This window comes from Sceloporus occidentalis, unplaced genomic scaffold (assembly GCF_023333645.1).
Source record: "Sceloporus occidentalis isolate IW3139 unplaced genomic scaffold, rSceOcc1.0.p SCAF_4, whole genome shotgun sequence".
In the NCBI taxonomy this organism is placed as follows: domain Eukaryota; kingdom Metazoa; phylum Chordata; class Lepidosauria; order Squamata; family Phrynosomatidae; genus Sceloporus; species Sceloporus occidentalis.
The window spans coordinates 34,312,616-34,326,563 of record NW_028316984.1 but is presented as its reverse complement, the minus strand read 5'-3'; the positions used below and the strand labels follow the sequence as shown (position 1 = coordinate 34,326,563).

General features: G+C 38.5%; 1 protein-coding gene across 1 annotated transcript in view; it reads right to left on the bottom strand.

Moving 5' to 3' along the window:
- Window positions 1-13,948, bottom strand: part of LOC149313716 (nuclear factor erythroid 2-related factor 2-like) — a 41,662-nt gene that overhangs the window by 11,886 nt on the left and 15,828 nt on the right. The window lies entirely within an intron of this gene.

The window sequence follows — 13,948 nt, the reverse complement described above, 5'->3', positions numbered from 1 at the left end:
TGACTAAAAACAGATCAGGTTGTTTATCTCACGAAAAATGGTCAGATGTGCATCATAATGCAAAGGTGTATTGTAGCATCTTTGAAACTAACTGAAAGAAAGAAGCTGGTAGGATGAGCTTTCCTAGACTTCCTCAGGTGCATGGGACCATGATAGAGCTTCCTCACAGTTTTTTTCCAAGGTTTCTGGAGGAACCAGCATGGCATAGTGGTTTGAGTGTTAGACTATAAGTCTAGAGACCATGATTTGATTCCCTATTCAGCCACAAAACGTACTGAGTGACTTTGGGCAAGTCACATTCTCTCAGCCTAAAGGGAAGGCCATGGCAAACCTCCTCTGAACAAATCTTGCCAATAAAACCCCTTGATAGGGTTGCCATAAGGTCGCCATAAATCAGAACAACTTGAAGGCTCACAATACATTAAATTCACTGGTGTTGGATAGCCTATATAGTTCTATCTTCTTCTGTCCTGGACTGTCATTATGTCTCATGTTTAGAGCTTCTTGTCCTTCAGTTTTCTTTCTACTTCTCTCCTATGTTGCTGCCCTGAAGCTAAGAGAATCCAGATGTATTTGGCCAGGACAAAACACTTCCGGAAACTAGATATGGAAAAGCAATCCAGTCCACAACTTTCCTCTCCTACCATCTTCCTGCCACTAGGGATTTCCCTGAGAGTAAATCCCAATTAGTATAGAGAGACATAGTTCTGACATATAGGACCATACTGTAAAGCAAGTCTGTGCTTAGTATCACTGGATAGAAAAAGTTTGGTTTCATCTAAAAGTACACTTTTTCCTTGTACAGTACATTATGAATCCATGTGATCTGCTTTCCTCATAAACCACCTTTTAATAATTCTCTGTGGATTTCAGCCTCTCCAATTAAACACTCCATTTTGCTCCATCTACTGAGAAATGGGCATTTCAGATTTTATTGCAGAAACTAAGGCATTCTCAAGCCTAGAAGTTGGGATTGTGGCAATAATTACTACATTTTTATTATTTTAAAAATTATTATTAGTATTAACTGGGGAACTGTAAGTGCAAGTCCTACAAGCTGTTTTTTTTAAAGACCTTTTAAAGTTCCAGTCTTTCTCAAGTAATAAAGGAAAATATTTCCAAGTGAACTACTGCTGTTCTAGAAATCATTTCACGTTCCTATATGCATTACACTCAGTGTTTAAAAGGCCACTTCACATGTGGCATCTTCCATCCTTGGGTATGAAGAAAGCATCTGCATTATTACGTGAAGAGGATAAGTTATTTTTTCTATGACGGGGAATCTTTTATGAAAATTTTTTACTCTTTCTTAACTGTAAACCAGCTACTGCTGTTTGTAGAAATCAGATATTTTTTCCTTAAAAATATAAGTTGGAAAGAAGTTAGCAGTAACAATCTTGTAAAAGTAAAGGTTTTGCAAAATATACCAAATATTCAAGGATCTCCCAACATTTTTATCCATGTGATTCAGATGCCAGATTCATAATGCAAAGGATACAGCAGGGAACTACAAAGTGTGTACTATAATTCCCACAACGAAGTCTTGTTTAAAGGTGACATAGAAAGAGTTTAGAGGGGGGACAATTAGGCTCTAGAAAGAGCTTTGAAGTACACACCTTCCTTTTAAAGTAGCTACATCTTATCTATCACATATTGAACATCTAGTTGAAATGTCAAAATGGAAGTGAAGTAGGATAGTATTCATGTGATCTAAATTTGTGGGAAATCCCCATCCTCAATTGCTAAGGGTTTGTCTTCACAATCAGTCTAACTAGCCTTAATAGTGCTTTGTCTAGGTATCTGGGAGCTACTGGTGCTGGGTACGAATAATGTGCGGCCCATACATATTCAAGTACAGTATATCTTATCAATAGCACACTGTTCTTGCAATCTCCCTGTGCAAACCTTGTGATTCAAACAGGAAGGTGCAAGGAAGCTGCTACTGGACCACATCAGGGGTGAAGTGATCAGACCTGGGTTGCCAGTCAGGTTAACTTCTTGCTGTTATTATAGTTGGCCCTCCTTATTCACAGATTTTTTATACACGGATTCAAGCATCCATGGCTTGAAAATATTCAAAAAAGGATAAATTTCAAGTATCAAACCTTGATTTTCCCATTTTATATAAGGGACACCATTTTGCTATGCCATTGTATTTAATGGGACTTGAGCATCCACAGATTTTATCATTCACAGGGGTTCCTGGAACCAAACCCTAGCAGATAACAAGTGTCCACTGTATGTTGCTTTCATTCCCTTTTCCCCTAAGAGGTCAGCTTGGATGCTGGGCACCGCTGGGCATAAAGTGCTATATAACCCAGCATTGTGTAGTGGTTTGAGCGTTGGACTACAACTCTGGAGACCAAGGTTCAAGTCTCCACTTGGTCATGAAAACCCACCACTTTGGGTGAGTCACACACACTCATCCCCAGAAAATCCTGTCATAGGTTCACCTTAGGGTTGCCATAAGTTGGAAATGACTTGAAGGCACACACTGACAACAGTCTGTGTAGCTTTCCCCATATTTCCTCTATGCCATATTCTGACTTAATGTTCATCCGTGTGGGAAGATAGGTGAGAAGGGAGAAAGAAAGAGGTGCTTTAGTCATTTAAATATGAAATTAAGAAGGAAAAGGGGATTCAAGGGTGAAGTTAAGACCCATGTTACATTGGGTATTATTAGTACTGCCAAGACAATAGCTAAGCAGATTGGCATCTCTTTAAAGCCATCTTGATTGTGTATTTTATTAGCCAAAATATAATTTTACAAGGGCTTACTTGGCTTCAGCTATCATATTTATCTCAAAATGCTCTACATCGCAACTTATTTCTGTATGTTTTCTGGATAAAGTTATGTATCATTACCACATATGGATTACCCAACAGTCCCAAGTGTTTCAATTTAAAAACAGCAACAACCCATAGATGCATGCTCCAAGAATTTTATTTCAAGTTTATTCTCAGAATTCAAGGAGGGAAAAAATATTATAATTCAGTAGCATGGGCAATTTTTATCTGTCTAGAATTCTTTCATAAGACAGTTTGAAAAGTAGCATTTTAAAAAAGCATCAGGTTTTAGTTGTAGCTGGAGTAAGTCATCCTGGGAGCAGCTGTTGATCAGTACAAAATGGAAATTCTGAAAACTGAAACACTTTATCACAAGACAGTCACTTTTTGCAGCCAATGACTGGGATCTTTTCAAGCTGCTAGATGTTTATATAACAAAAGTGCAAGCAACAAAGAACACTTTTAAGACTCCAAGAAAGAGATGTGATATAACTTGCAAAATTGCATGGATGTACTTCAGCCCCAGTCACTGGCATCAATGTGCCATGTGCTGCAATGGTTTGCTACTACCAATTATTACATATTGCTTCCAGAGAAAATCAACTGTTTGTATCCTTCCATTTTCCACTTCTGTTTCTCCCACAGAAACAGTAGCCAAGGGAGGGGCTGTCAAAACTGTCTAATGAAATGATAATTTTCATAACTGCTTTGAATGCATTAGTGGAAAGGTGAGAGTTAAATTCAGCAAATACAGTCAGGCAATACATAAATTATGCTTAAACACCCTCAAGGTACCAGATTCTGCTTGATCTTGGAAGTTAAGCAGGGTTAGTCCTGGTTAGTACTTAGGCCAACTAATACCCGGTGCTGTAGGCTTTATTTCAGAGGAAAGAACTGGCAAAAACCCCTCTGACGATTCCTTGCCTAAAAAGGCCTTATTAAATTCATAGCTTCATCATAAGTTGACAGGCAACTTCTAGACATGTACACTTCTCTCTCTCTCTCTCTCTCTCTCTCTCTCTCTGTGTGTGTGTGTGTGTGTGTGTGTCTGTGTGTGTGTAAATGAATGCAAAATACATACATGCTGGACATCTAGATTTTATGCAGCTGTATTCATAGTTCTCCAGTGGTGGACTAGAGTAGAACAGAAGGCAGATTTCGATTTACTGGTAAATCTCAAAGTGTTTTGTAGTCAGGTTTTTCACTGCCAACAGTGTGACAATAGCAAACAGCACCAAAACAACTCCCTGCCTCCACCCTAAGCTTGTAATCAGGATTTCTTTGTACAAGAATTGTGAACTCCATTCAAATCTGCTGCTCAAATTAATTCAGTGGCTCAGATTTTTTAATTCTAAGTACATACTTCTCCCACCAGGTTGAGTCTGCCTTGTCTGAAATACAGTATGTGGGATCAGAAGTGTTTGGTATTTTTTTTAAAATTTCAGAATACCTGTATTTGCATATATGTATATAAAGAGATATCTTAGAGATAGGACCCATGTCTAAACATGGCATTCATTTATGTTTCGTGTACACATTATACACATAGCCTGAAGGTAATTTATACAATATTTTTAATACTTTTGTGCATGAAGCAAATGTTCGTGTACATTGAACCCATCAGAAAGGAAAGGTGTCACTACCTCAGTCACCTATGAAAAAGGTTTTGTTTTTTGGAATATTTCAGATTTCAGAATTCCAGACAAAGGAGAGTCAACTTGTAATAAAAACAAATTACGGTAAGCAGTTCCTACAGAGTATGAAGTTTGCTTGCCCATTCTAGAAATTTATGAATCATAACTTATGTTGATCTCTCTTAATATTGATCACATCCTTGTGTCCAACATTGAGTGAAAGCCAGGATTTAAATTTAAATAAATATGTAGCAAAAGTGAGCAAAACCAGGACAGCAAAGAAATAGCTGAATATTGGCAAGGTACGAGTTATTTTGAATCTGATATACTGAACTATAGCTGTCATCCCTTAGGCAAAAATGCATTAGAATCTCATCTGACACCACAGTTCTGCATCAGAGTCTAATATTCTACAGTTCAAGTTTTCAAAGTGAGTAAGCAAATATAATGTTTTTCAGTAATTCAATATAGTAAGTAAAGTAATTAAATACAGTAAGTAGAGTCAGTGTGGTGTTGTGATTTCAGTGTAGGACTAGGACTCTAGGAGGCCAGTGTTTGAATCTCCACGCAGCCACAAAACCCACTTGGTGGCCTTGGACAAGTCATACACTCTCAGCCCAAGAAGAAAGCAATTGTAGAACCCCCTGAACAAATTTTGCCAAAAAATCCCCCAAAAACCCTAGGATGGGGTCTCCATAAGTTAGCATTTACTTGAATGGACTTAACAAATACTATGGTAAATATAATAGAACATCAAACAGCCAATAATTGTGAAAGGAACTTTTAGTGCTTCCTGCTTACTTGTGAAATTGTACAACTCATGTGTTTCCTTCTATACACCATACGACATAAAATTTTATAAAGACTTCAATAATAATAATAAAATTTATTTATATCCCGCCTCTTTACAAAATGCAATCGGGGCGGCTTACAAGATTAAAATATATAGTCCGAATCCTCACACACACACCCCTAAAATACAATTAAACAATGTAGAATTTAAAACATAAAACATACTTTAAAACAATACAATAACTGTGGTGAAGTCAGAGGTCAGCAATTAATAATAATAATAATAAAATTGGCTCCTAGGGAATTACAATTTTGTGTTGACATGAGGCAGGGAGCACATTGCTAGTTCTTGTTCAGATATCTGAACTGTGCATAGCATTCAATCAAAATAAAATAAAAATCAAAGGTGTCTCTCAAACTTTGAATGGAAATTGCAGCAGATTAAGGAGAGATGTTGCTCGGATCCCATGCTCCTCCAAAACCAACCAGAGCTCAAAACTTATCTTCACCTTCATTTACTACTCATATTATTGGTATTGTAAGAAAAATCTCTATGTAACAAATCTAAACATAGCATGGCAATTACATTAATCTGTGTAACTTGTTAGGTTTTTCTCCCACTATCGCAAACAGAAGCCAAAAAGGTGTTTACATTAAGGTCTGCACTGGAAGAATTCAAACTGCACTGGAAGAATTCAAATTTGTGGATCTCCGGATTAATCTAATTCACCTCTCCCAGTCTAATCTGCAAATCAAAACAGAGTTCTTTAGATTTCATTCTTCTGTGATACAATTTTCAATTCAAAAAGGGTGCCAAGATGCATATAAAATATACATTTAAAGAGAAAATGTATACAATAGAAAATGCTACAGGGAGGATACATTCTGAAGTACAAATTAAATATTAAATGTGACTGTAAATATTTGCAGACTGATAAAAGGAAATAAGAAACTCATGAGTGAACCTGTATGAAACTGACATGGACAATTCAAACTATGCAAAATTTACAATCCTAATATAGTGTCACGCAAAATATGAAACATGTAATTACATCTTCAAAGCAAACAAGCTGCAAAATAGGCCATCCCTGGTTCAAACTATATCTCTGTTATGAAATTGCTTTAAGCAAGCTTCACTCCCTTTCAACCTTTCACCTGCGATGTAGCGATAATAATAATACTAGTGTACTTTACAGAGGTGTGGCCAGAATTACAAGAAGAAAGAGTGTTTGAAAGCACTTGAACAACTTAGAAAGTTATCTATAATTGCTAAGCATTAGTAGTAAGAGTAGCGCATTAGTAGTAAGAGTAGCATAGCTTTAACCGTTTTACCCCATACTGGGAAGACTTCATGATCCACATTCACCCATTAGATTACTACTGTCTTGAAGAATTACTTTTATTAGCTTATAACTCAGACAATTAGAAGAAACTTCATCCTATTAAGAAGTTCTTTTCCTGGACTACTCCACTGGCAATTATTAGTTTATATAGACAGAAGATGTTTTGGCCTATTAAAAAGATATGTTCCTGGACTACTTGTCTGACCATTACATACTGTCAATAACAAGAAATTATTTCTTTATTTCTTGGGAAGAGCTTGCATGGGATCATCTCCTTATTATTCCAAAATATGCAGTCAGAATTTATATATTTTTGAATTATTTAAAATATTCTAAAAATATATAAATTTCAAAAGGCAAACCTTGATTTTGCCATTTTATATGAGGTGCACCATTTTAATATCTATTGCATTTAATGAGATTTGAACATTCACTGATTTTTGTATCCCTGTTGGATCCTAGAACCAAACCTGAGGGCCCCCTGTCTTATCTTTTCCAAAACGATAAACAATTTGAGATCCTGGAAATAGGTTACACTCAAAATCCCAGCTATTTATATTTGCATTATCCACAATATCACAATACCATAACATCATAAAAACAGGCAGAAAGACTATTTTTATGATGTTTTTACTTGCTGTAATCCCGCTTCAATCCGAAGGGAGAAGCAGGAAATATAAATAAATTTTTTATTATTTATTATTATCTTTTAAAACTTAAAAAAAGATGTGTGTAATTTATACTGACTGTGTTGGGATGCAGCACTAAATGATATTTTGTATAACATAACACAGGTTTCTTTGTGGCTATGTTTGACTTTACACTAAACCAGAAGCTTCCATTTTTGATTAGCCAAAGCTTTTCTCATAGTCTCAATCAAACATATTGTAGATACCGTTGCCGCTCTGTGTTTGCTAGTTTGCTGGTTTGACTTTTGAGGATTTTATTGCTCACGGACTATTTGGTGTTGCCTCCGCTGCTGCCCTATGCCATTTTTAATAGGGACTGCAAGCATCCTGAGATTGACAGACTAAAAAATTGTGTTGTAGGACAGCAATGGAGGGGATGACAACCCCCACCAGTAGCTGGCTTCTGAAGAAGAAAAAAACATTTTACCTATGTTGGAGGTTGTAACCTCAAATATGAAGGTCTAAGTCCACTGGCTGACTCTTTAGGATTCCCCTGCATGGAGACATATTGGATTGCAAAGGAATTATCTTTGTTGTGATGCAAATGGATGTTAAATTTCTTAAATTTGGACTGGATTGACATGTTTTCCCTCAACAACACCTAAAGTTTTCCTGATGCAAAAGTATTGAGGCTTCTTGGGAAATCCAGTGTCCTTTGCCTATCAAAGGGGCCTGTGGCCTCAGAAGGATGGAGACATGTTGGATTCCAAAGAAAGTGTCTTTGTTGTGAAGCAAATGGATGTTGAATTTCCTGGACTTTGGGAACCTCCCAGTTGTCCCATGGCCAAAAGGAGGAGGTGTCAGCTTGCAAGATATGCTTCTCCATACCATCTTAACTAAGAAGAAAAACAGTAAAACGCAAGTCTATGACTAACATTTTCAATTTTTTCTCTTGTTTGGTTTCTAACACTTTGCCTGATGAGGAAGTCAGTGAAGCTTTGAAAGCTTGCAACATGTATATTGTGCATTTTGGTTGGCCAATAAAGATATCACTGTTTGGTGGATTTTTGAACGGATTTACTGTTACTTTGGTTCACTTTGGTACTTTGTGTATGGGCTACTCAGCTTGGTATCTAGCACAACAGTACCAGATCCATTGGTGCATCTGAAGAAGTAGACTGAAAACCACTAAAGGGCATGGCAAAATAAATCAGTTAATTTTAAAGGTATAACCAGACTGCTTTATCATCAGTTCTTCACATTCTTTTTATACTGTAGATTAACACAGTCATGTACTTGAAATAAAGGGCTCAGCAAAGTCCTAGTATTTTTTTTTTCTTTCTTTCAGCCCTTCTTACACAGATTAGGTCTTGCAGATAAACAGTGTTTCCATGAGGATCACTTCTTCTTTAAAAAAGTAAATGTATTAAGATCACCCAAGGCGTCCTCCCATACCAAACTGCTAGACCAGCAAGATAATATTGAGCAAGTACCCCTTAGGCAGGAATCTTGTTTATGCTCTTATACTAGCATAAAAATAGTTGAGCCAGTTGGTGGGCTTTCTCCAAAATTACCGTAACTTTGGTCTCCAGGACTGCATACACCACAGTCCTCTCTCACACGTTTGGCTTTGGTGGGAAGGGGACTCATCAACCATTCTGCAGTGGGTGAACCCAAGGTCATGGAGCCCATTTCCTCAACATTGTGAAACTGTGGGATCCAGCATGTCATTGGTGTGTGCCTTCAAGTCATTGCTGATTTACGGCAACCACAGGGCAGGGGGACTGGACTTCCTCCTTTCCCAGAACATGTCCTACATTTCAACCTTCCATCCAAGAGGAATTCCAAAATGTCCTTCATTTTGAGCATGACTAAGAAGCATGAACTTATATTTACATGAGGGTTGTTAGCTTTTATTTTGTAATATCCTACATTTTAAGGTGCCTTGTCCTCTGCAGTAATGACATCTGGTCACCCTGCCCTAGGACAACCCTATTATGGGAGTTTCTTGACAAGATTTGTGCAGAGGGGGGCTGCTTTTGCCTTCACCATCCTCCGTGGCTGAGAGAGTGTGACTCGCCCAGGGTCACCCAGTGAATTTCCATGGCTGAACAAAGATTCAAACCCTGGTCTCCAGAGTCATAGTCCAATGCTCAAACCACTACAGAATGCTGTCTCTCACCAGCATAATTATACTGGCATAAATATTTACATTATATTTACACTCTTCAGGAATAGATTCAACATATATATCTGTTGTGAATCCATTCTTCTAGTCTGCAAGTTATTCACTGTTTAGAAAGATATTTCTGTGTTGTTGCTAATTAAAGGTTTGGGGTCCTTACATTATCAGTGGGGGTGGCAATTCTGGTATGCTTTGTGCAGCCTTAGGCCTCTTTGCAGGCCTCCCATGTCCTTGATGAAATCTTTAAAAGAGCGCCAAAGACTTGCAGAACTAGTCTGATGAAAGGCAGCAGCTCAACAAGGGAAATGTTTACCCCACAGGCAGTAATAGTTCTGTCCTATCACCTTCTAACTTTTTAAAAACTGTTATCTGTCTACAGCCATACATGCAGGGCTGGACCCAGGCAGCAGCTTCATGGAAAATGATTAGTGGTCTACGGTTAACAAGAAACATTAATAAAAGTACCTTTACAGGAAGGAGTATCAAGTTGCACAGAGTTTTGGATAAGGCTATGCAAGTGCAACCAGCTTCTCATCTGGAACAGCACAAGGTACCAGCATAGAGGCTGGCACAATCCTTATGTGGCTTGCAGATCTCAAACAGACTGCATCAGCCTAACCAACACTGAGAAAAGCCACATGGCATTAACAGAAGAGGCTCTTTTAACTCCGGGAAACACATGGAAGCATTTCAGACTGCAGTTTGATATCTCTGATAATCCAGTCTGAGGGTGTCTTGTTAGTTTACAGTTTTCTAGTTTATAGTTATTTAATTTGATAGATTACCTATTTCCTGTATATTTTATATCTTGTGATTTTAGATTGTACGCCATTCAGAAATTTTATGTTGTTTTCTGATTTTGTAAGGCGCAATGCAAAACTTATGGCGCTATATAAATAAAAACATAATAATAATAATAATAATAATAATAAACATGGTCATCAGTCTCGCAGATAGAAGATACAGGACAACAACTGGATTTTTTCACCTACAGCAGGAGGTTGCTGGATTTAGCAAAAGAAAAGAAAACACTTATTTTAAATCTTTTTGTGATTAAAAAGCTACTTTTTGATACTATAGTGGTGGTTTTCTCAATCAGTGAAACATGCCCTGTTCGTCAGAGGGTGTATCAGGATTTCAGGGGAGGTGGAATTCAATGTTTTAATTTCTTTCATTTGGGAAACATAAATAATTATATGTATTGCTTTTTTAAGAGCCAGCATGGCATAGTGGTTTGAGTGTTGGACTAGGATTCTGGAGACCAGGGTTCAATTCCTGGCTCAGCCATGTAAAGCCCACTGGGTGACCTTGGGCATTTCACATTTTCTCATCTCCAAAGGATGGCAATGGCAAACCTCCTCCAAACAAATTTTTCCAAGAAAACCCCATGATAACTTCAACTTAGGATCACCAAGAATTGGAAACGATTTGAAGACACACAACAACAAACTGCTTTTTTAATATAGCAGGCCTTGGTATCTGCTGGGGTGTAGTTCCAAGGCCCTGTATGATTGGATACCAAAATCTGTGGATGCTCAAGTCCCATTAAATACAGTGGCATAGTAAAATGGTATCCCTTATATAAAATGAAAAAATCAAGGTTTACTTTTTATATTTTTAAAAAATATTTCTAAACCATGGATAATGGAATCCATGGATGCAAAATCCATGGATACGGAGGGCTCACTGAACAGTTTAAATAGCCCTTATCAGAAATCCTTGGGATCAGAAGTCTTTAGTATTTCATGGGGGGGTTCCTCCCAGATTTTTTGAATACATAATACATTTACACAACACAAATAGCATAGTACATATTGGCTGGAGAGAGACATGAGAGATGTGAGGCTGGAGAGGGCTGTGGCTAGAGAGACTCAGGATCTGTCAAATGACAGGAATCCAAGTGTAGTGCTCAGTGCAAATCTATGCATCCTGGCATCTCACAAATCCTTGGGTCTCGTCTCTCTCCAGCCTCACATCTCATTCGCTGGCTACTTACAGTATGTTGTGTATGAGATATGAGGTTGGAGAAAGATTGAGGATCTGAGAGAGAAATGAACAGGAGCACTGCGGCTGCCTTGCAAGGGTGGAAGTGGCAAAATGCTGGTGGCAAAAAGTTTTGGTTCTGGAGGTTTTCAGATTTCTGGATTAGGGATGCTCAGCCTGCACACACTTTATTGCATGTGTAGTTGTTGTTGTTGTTGTTGTTGTTGTTGTTGTTGTTGTGTGCCTTCAAGTCATTTCTGACTTATCGTGACCCTAAGGCAAGATTTGTTCAGAGGAGGCTTGTCACTGCTGTCCCCCGAGGCTTAGAGAGTGTGCCTTGCCCATGGTCACCCAGTAAGTTTCATAGTCAAGCTGAGACTCGAACTCTGGAATATAGAGCTAATCAAAGTGGTAGTACATAGACTGATACCAGTCCAGGAGTGGTCAGGTGCTTTTCCCTGGTGAGTTTACAAGGAAGGAAGGAAGGAAGGAAGGAAGGAAGGAAGGAAGTTATAGCCAATGGGCATCAGCATGATACCAGTCCCTGGCACACTGGGGTGGAGGGAACTTGCTGGTCCCCAACTTCAGATAGCCTAAAAAGTACAGATGCAGTAGCTCATATTATCTTTGCTTTATCTTTCTTTATCCCCTTTCACGCTACAGAACTGTAGCACTATGACTCCATTTTAAGTGCCATGGTTCCGTTCTATGGGCTCCTGGGACTGGCAATGGAAGGACAGGACATTCAGCCTGGGAATTCTCCGCTGGTCCCCCTGACCAAACGACAAGCCCCAGAATGCCCCAGGAAGCCAGGAACAGCCATGGTAGCTAAAGTATAGCACCATAATTCTGTAATGCAAAAGGGCTCATTGAGTGCAGTGTAGAGATTTTTTTTTCTGTAGCAAATGGGCCCACTTTGTCCCCCCACCAATATAGTTCCCACCACCACATGTGATTCCCTTGGTGCCAAAAGTCTACTTCTCTCCAAATATTTTCTAAATTTACAGAGACTTTGATTCTTCTTTTAATCATGATGCAGCAAATACCAAATTGTTGCTGTTGCTGTGTGCCTTCAAATCATTTCTGACTTAGGGTGACCCTAAATTGAACCTATTGTGGGGTTTTCTTAGCAAGATTTGTTTAGAGGGGGTTTGCTATTTCCTTCCTCTGGGGCTGAGAGAATGTGACGTGCCCAAGGCCCCCCAAAGGCTGAGCCGAGACATGAAACCTGGTCTCCAGAGTCCTAGGCCAAAACCCCACCATACCATTCTGGCTCTCACAAATACCAAATGGTTTTGAAGGAGACAATAAAATGCTATGTTTATCAAAAGGAGACACTGGTTTTTCAAAAGGTTGCATAATGGTACAGTGTGTGACTTTCTTCTATCAGACTTCATGATTCCATTACTGACAGCTGTAAAATAATGAAATGAGGCAATGCTATACGAAACAAGAAATTTTAAAAAAATCAGTATGTTAGTTGGTCAGTCTCACACAGTGTCCATTAGAAAATCTGGTATGTTTGCAAAAATCAAAATGGCTGGAACAAAAGAAGCAAGTTTCCGATAAAGACAAGTAAAGTGCACTCTCAATAGGAGCCCATTTAACAATGCTACTCATTTAACAAATTGACAGAATACAAATACTTATCTAAAATACCTCATATTTGGACTACATATGCAGTGCAGTACCATATTTTTTAAAAGAAGTCTTAAACACAACAGAAGCAACGTAAGAACTCTGGGAGAAAACATGCACAAACACACACCAGTTCTATAGTGTTTGGTTGGCTATGTAGATCCCGAAATTAATGGATTAAGGTATACAGAGGAAGGATCTGGCAAAGCCACCTCGGAGTATTCCATGCCTAAGAAAACCCTATGAAATTCATGGGATCACGATAAGTCAACAGGCCACATGAAGGCAGGCAGGCAGGCACACGCGCACACACACACACACACACACCTGCACAGGATAATGCCATTATTCTGTGGAATACAGTGGGTCCTTAGTATCCGCTGGGGTTTGGTTCCAGAACCCACTGTGGATACCAAATCCGTGGATGCTCAAGTCCCATTATATACAGTATAATAGTGTAAATAGTAAAATTGTGCCCCTTATATAAAATGGCAAACCCAAGGTTTGCTTTTTGTAATTTATATACATTTTAAATATTTTCAAGGCATGGATGGTTGATAAAAAACATCTGTGGATATGGAGGGTCACCTGTGGTATACAGCAACAACAACACCCCTGAACAAATCTCGCCAGGAAAACACCACAATAGGTTCATCTATGGCAGCGGTTCTCAACCTGTTGGGGATCAAACAACCCTTTCACAGGGGTCACCTAAGACCATCAGAGAACACATATTTCTGATGGTTTTAGGAACCGAGACATCACAATTTTATGGTTGGGAGTCACCACATCATGAGGAAACTTATTAAAGGGTCACATAATTAGGAAGGTTGCGAACCACTGGTCTTTGGGGTTCCATAAGCTGGAAACAATTTGAAGGCACACAACAGCAACAACAGATATTGGGTAAAACATTCAGTGGATTGCAATGCTTTTTTGTTCTGTTAAAAGCATCCA